General features: G+C 41.1%; 1 non-coding gene across 1 annotated transcript; it reads left to right on the top strand.

Annotated features, from left to right (window-relative positions):
- The first annotated feature begins 4,306 nt into the window (after positions 1–4,306).
- On the top strand, positions 4,307–4,413 carry LOC127487331 (U6 spliceosomal RNA). Its single transcript, XR_007914101.1, has one exon. It is a non-coding gene; the product is annotated as a U6 spliceosomal RNA (small nuclear RNA).
- The last annotated feature ends 1,399 nt before the right edge of the window (positions 4,414–5,812 follow it).

Here is a 5,812-nt window from a genome sequence, read left to right as displayed (position 1 = left end):
CCTAGAATTTATGAAAGTAATAAGAAAGTTAAAGAAATTTGGGGAAAGTATACTTCCTAAACTTCAAAACTTACTAAAAGTCTACAGTAACCAATTCAGCATGGTATTAACAAAAGAATGCCATAAAAAACAACAAAACAGAACAGAATTCTGAAACAAACTGATGTATCCCTGTTCACGGGATTTTCTCTCACCAACGAAGAAGTGATTAAGTGGGACAAGGAAAAGGCTTTTCAACTCATAGTGTGAAAATAACAAAATACTTACATTGAAATGCAAAACAAAACTTTGACCTTGACTGATACCACAGAGCAAAAATAAATCAATGCATAAAGTATACAAACCGAAGCTATAAAATTGTCAGCAAGCAATGTTACATGAATCATGTTGAAACCAGCGTGCCCCTTAAACACTTTGAACTCAAAAACTTCTTGTTTTCCCCGCCTCCCCCATGCTTTAACCATAGAGATCTGATCATGTATTTCATAGGATAATTTTTTAAGACTTAGAAATGCAACAACAGAGGATCCTGGGAACAGTCAGAGAAAGGAAAAATCTAACCTGTGCAACCACAAAGAGCTGAGCGCAACCAGAACCTGAATGCTCCATTGCCCTTTCAGAAGCCACTTCTGTTTTACAAGGACATCTGGTGTTGCAGCTGATGTTTCTGTAGGTGATCTTTGTGCCTGTTTCCAAACCCATCCAATCAGAACTTGCCTCCCCAGCCAGTGTCTCCTATCCAACCCATAAAACTTTCCTTAGACCTAATCGTGACACAGGTTTGGGTCCTACTGCTGTCTGAGCCAGACTAATAAAACCACCTCTCTCTCTCTCTCTCTCTCTCTCTCTCTCTCTCTCTCATTTAGTTGTTTAAAAGACTGAGTGACAGAAATTGAGAGGGAGAGACAAGAGAAAGTCATCATTACTCCTCAAATGGCCACAACAGCTGCAGTACGACTGTCCAAAGCCAGCAGCCTGGAATTCTTTCTGGGTCTCCCACACGGGTGCATGGGACAAGGACTTGAACCATCCTCTGGCACTGCCCCAGGTACATTAGCAGGAAGCTGAATTGGAAATGGAGTGGCCAAGACTCCAACTGGCATTCCTATATCGGATGCTGGATGCTGTTCCACAGCAACACTGCCCAGGTATTCTCTTTTTAAAAAAACAGACCAGTGTCACCCTTTAGCTTCTCACTCATTGGGCGGGTGACTTGCTTTGTGTGGTTATAACAAAATTTTGTGCTCAGACTCCCATTCCCTGGTGATTCCACAAAACACAAAACTAGGTACTCAGTGAACGAATTTTATAAAGTCCTGTAACTTTCAAAGTTGTTTGAGAACCAGATGAATAATTTGCAAATGAAATTTTAATATAATCTGTAGAAGATAATGTGTTAAATAATAATAATAAATAACTAAAATAATTGAAAGCCATTATTTTATTGTTCTGGATGACTGGCAGGAGTGGAGAGGTGGTGAATAGACACAATGAGAATTTTAAGAGATTGGATTTTCTTCATAATCTATGAGAAATAAAATTATCAGAATTCTACAATATTTACCTGGAGCTAAGTACCCATGAGGATGAACTATAGAAAATTTCCAAGCAACTTAAAAATTATAAAATGCTTATCTAAAATATTGCAATGTCTCCCTGTCAGCTTTTCAAGACATTATGAAATTGCTTGAATATATACCCTAAACATTTATAGCCAGAATTTTTTAAAAGGCTCAAAAATTCTGTTTTAAAATATTGGCTTTCCCAGTAAAATTGTATTACCAAAGCTATCATGTTGATACTACCTCAAAATATCACTTTTCAGAGGATCCAGTATTCTCCAAATCAATTGCCATCTTCACACTTAGGGACTACACAGATAGGAGACATAACAAATCTAAAAAGTGATAGAAAGCCTCCTGAAGAAACTCAAAGTAGGAGAAAAAGAAAAAGTAGGATATAAAGACAGTACATCCCAAACACAAAAACAGATGGAACGAAAACACGCAACTCATTTGCATAAAAAATGAAAAGAAGAATCTAATTAAAACTTGACCTTTGAATCCTCACACATTGCATTTATCACAATACCAGTTGCATCACTGTTACTTCTCCCTTCAATAGAAGTTTATGTTTATCATAGCTTTGCAATGATTCAATATTTTAGTTAATTGCATTTACATTTAATTTGATGGGTGAATTCGAGGGTGAGTACACATTTGCACATCACTCTTGGACTTAAGGGGAGAAAGATTTGTGCCAAAGACCTGAGTGGAAAACTAACTCGTTGAATTAAGCAAATGTATTTGTAAATAAGTTTCTGATATATCTTTAGAAATAGGCTGCTAATCCAAGTATATATTTATCAACTTGGAAGTGTGGGCAATGCCTTCAGCATTGTCCTACTTTGGTGACAATACTTCAGTTAGGCAGAGACTGTACGTTTTCCAAACACAAAAATTTGTTCAGAGAAAGCTTCTAAAACATGTTTCCCCTACATGGTTATAGAATCATGCTTTAGAGGTTGTTATTGTGGTGCAGTGGGTTAAACCACTACCCTCAATGCCAGAATACCATATGGGTGCCAGTTGGAGTCCCAGCTGCTCCACTTCTGATTGATCTCCTTGCTGATGCCCCTGAAAAGCAGCAGAAGATGGTCCAAGTGATTGGGCCTGCCACCCACTTGGGAGACCCAGAAGAAGCTCCTGGCTCCTGACTGCAGCCTGACCCTGCCCCAGCCATTGCAGCCTTTTGGGGAGTGAACCAGTGGATGGAAGATCTCTGTATGTGTCTCCTCTTCTCTCTCTCACTCTGTCATTCAAATAAATAAATAAATATAACCTTTTTTTTTTTTTAAAGTGTATGTTCAACTTGTCTGATAATAGGCACACTTTTAAAGTGTAACAATAGCCTTATCTTCTGGAATACTTCTTAAATGTATTTTTTTAATTTGACAAGTAGAGTTAGACAGTGAGAGAGAGAGACAGAGAGAAAGGTCTTCCTCCTGTTGGCTCACCCCCCAAATGGCCGCCATGGCCAGAGCTACACTGATTCGAAGCCAGGAGCCAGGTGCCTCCTCCCAGTCTCCCATGTGGGTGCAGGCACCCAAGCACTTGGGCCATCCTCCACTGCCCTCCCAGGCCACAGCAGAGAGCTGGACTGGAAGAGGAGCAGCCAGGACTAGAACCAGCAACCATATGGGATGCTGGCGCCGCAGGCGGAGGATTAGCCAAGTGAGCCACGACACCGGCCCAAATATATGTTTTTAAATACTACATGAGGGGCAGGCCCTGTAGTGTGCCATATGGATGCTGGTTCAATTCCCGGCTGCTCCACTTCCAATTCAGCTCCCTGCTAATGCACCTGGGAAAGCAGCAGAATATGGCCCAAGTTCTTGCACCCCATGTTGGGAGGCCCAGAAGAATCACCTGGTTCCTGGCTTTGATCTGGCCTTGGCTTGACGATTGTGGCCATTTGGGGAATGCACCAGCAGATGGAAGGTCTCTCTGTGTCTCTCCATTTCTCTCTGTAGCTCTGCCTTTCAAATAAATAATATAAATCTTTAAAAAAATACAACATAAACCTCTATTAGACAAAATGAAAGCTTATTATTGGAATTCAGTCATTATCCAGCAATGTTGGGTAGGTTTTATTGTTTAATTTATAGTTTTGGTTTTCAGCAGAGTTGTACCAAGATCCCTGAAATTTTTCCGTAAGAATAAAGGATAGTTCCACATATGGACTCTACTGACCTTAGAAAAGATGTTTCCTTAGATTCCATGGGAAAGATTCCCCAAATAGGGTTTTTTTTTTTTTTTTTTTTTTTTGACAGTCAGAGTTAGACAGTGAGAGAGAGAGACAGAGAGAACGGTCTTCCTTCCGTTGGTTCACTCCCCAAATGGCCGCTACAGCCGGCGCGCTGTGCTGATCTGAAACCAGGAGCCAGGTGCTTCCTCCTGGTTTCCCATGCAGGTGCAGGGGTCCAAGCACCTGGGCCATCCTCCACTGCCTTCCTTGGACACAGCAGAGAGGTGGACTGGAAGAGGAGCAACTAGGACTAGAACCCGGTGCTCCTATGGAATTTTGGCGCCGCAGGTGGAGGATTAACCAAGTGAGCCACGGTGCTGGCCTGAAATAGGGTTTCTTTAGATCAAAAGCAGAATATATACTTTTAAAATATTCTTGCTTGTTAGTCTCACCTATTTATTGGGAAAGAATTTAATATGTGTCTGGCAGGCAGAAGGCGTGGAATACACACTGATGTAATGAATGAATGTTATCTACAGTGTTGTAGAAAATGAATTGCGTGCTCGCTTCGGCAGCACATATACTAAAATTGGAACGATACAGAGAAGATTAGCATGGCCCCTGCGCAAGGATGACACGCAAATTCGTGAAGCGTTCCATATTTTTTTACTTAATGTATACTAAGCTGATCTTCTGTATATTAAGATAATCGAAAATGAATCTTGATGTGAATGGAAGGGGAGAGGAAGTGGGAAAGGGGAGGGTAGTGGGTGGGAGGGACGGTATGTGGGGGAAGCCATTGTAATCCATAAATCGTACTTTGGAAATTTATATTCATTAAATAAAAGTTAAAAAAAAAAGAAAATGAATTGCCTGTATGAAGGATAAAAATAAGTGATACTTAAAACACATCAAATATATAAATGTGTTTCCAGATGTGGCACAAAACAGTAACTTCAAAATGTTTTCAGGAAAGAAATAAGCTATTTTTAAAACTTTGTTGATTTCAAAGGTATACACACACACCAGCAAAGACCTATTTGCTGATTTACTCCCAAAATGGCTGCAACAATCAGAGCCAGGCCAAAGCCAGAAGCCTGGAACTCATTCTAAGTCTGTCATCTGTGTGGCAGGGACCCAAGTACCTGAACCATCATCCTCTGCCTCCCATGGTGTGAATAGAAGGAAGCTGGAATCAGAAACAGAGCCTGGATTCTAAACTATAGACGACTAAAATGGGATGTGGGAGTCTTAACTTCTTAACTGCTTAGCTTAATTTCTCTTGCCCCAGAAATAGTTTATTTTTTTGAAAATGCAGAATAATCATTTTTATTTATATTATGTCCCTGAATATGCATTTTATGCCAAGATAATATTAATTCTCAGCACTTTTTTTTTTTGACAGGCAGAATGGATAGTGAGAGAGACAGAGAGAAAGGTCTTCCTTTTGCCGTTGGTTCACCCTCCAATGGCCGCCTCAGCTGGCGCGCTGCGGCTGGTGCACCACGCTGACCCGAAGGCAGGAGCCAGGTGCTTCTCCTGGTCTCCCATGTGGGTGCAGGGCCCAAGCACTTGGGCCATCCTCCACTGCACTCCTGGGCCACAGCAGAGAGCTGGCCTGGAAGAGGGGCAACCGGGACAGAATCTGGCGCCCTGACCAGGACTAGAACACGGTGTGCCGGCGCCACAAGGCAGAGGATTAGCCTATTGAGCTGCGGCACCGGCCAGCACTTGTTTTAAGAGAAAAAAATTATCCTTCTCCCAAAAATATCCTCTCTGAGTAAATTACTGAAATCCATTTCAATATTCAAGCAGTGTTCCTAGCATGTAGGATTTAAAAGAATCAAAGTGTTTTTTTTAATTGTTTGTTTAACAGCTGTTTTACAACTCTCAAAAGATTTGAAATTCCAGGTAAAGTTCCTATCAACAGGCAATATTATGATTTTCTCCTTATTGGACCAACTTGTTGGAATTAGTGCAAGTGATGTCGCGACTCCTCCTTAGAGCAACCTAGAATCCAAGAATTATCCATCTTTCTGAGCCTATCTTCACAGTCTCAGGTTCT

Source organism: Oryctolagus cuniculus, chromosome 16 (genome assembly GCF_964237555.1).
Source record: "Oryctolagus cuniculus chromosome 16, mOryCun1.1, whole genome shotgun sequence".
NCBI lineage: Eukaryota > Metazoa > Chordata > Mammalia > Lagomorpha > Leporidae > Oryctolagus > Oryctolagus cuniculus.
Note: the sequence above shows the minus strand (reverse complement) of the source record. Positions and strands in the feature narration are given on the sequence as shown.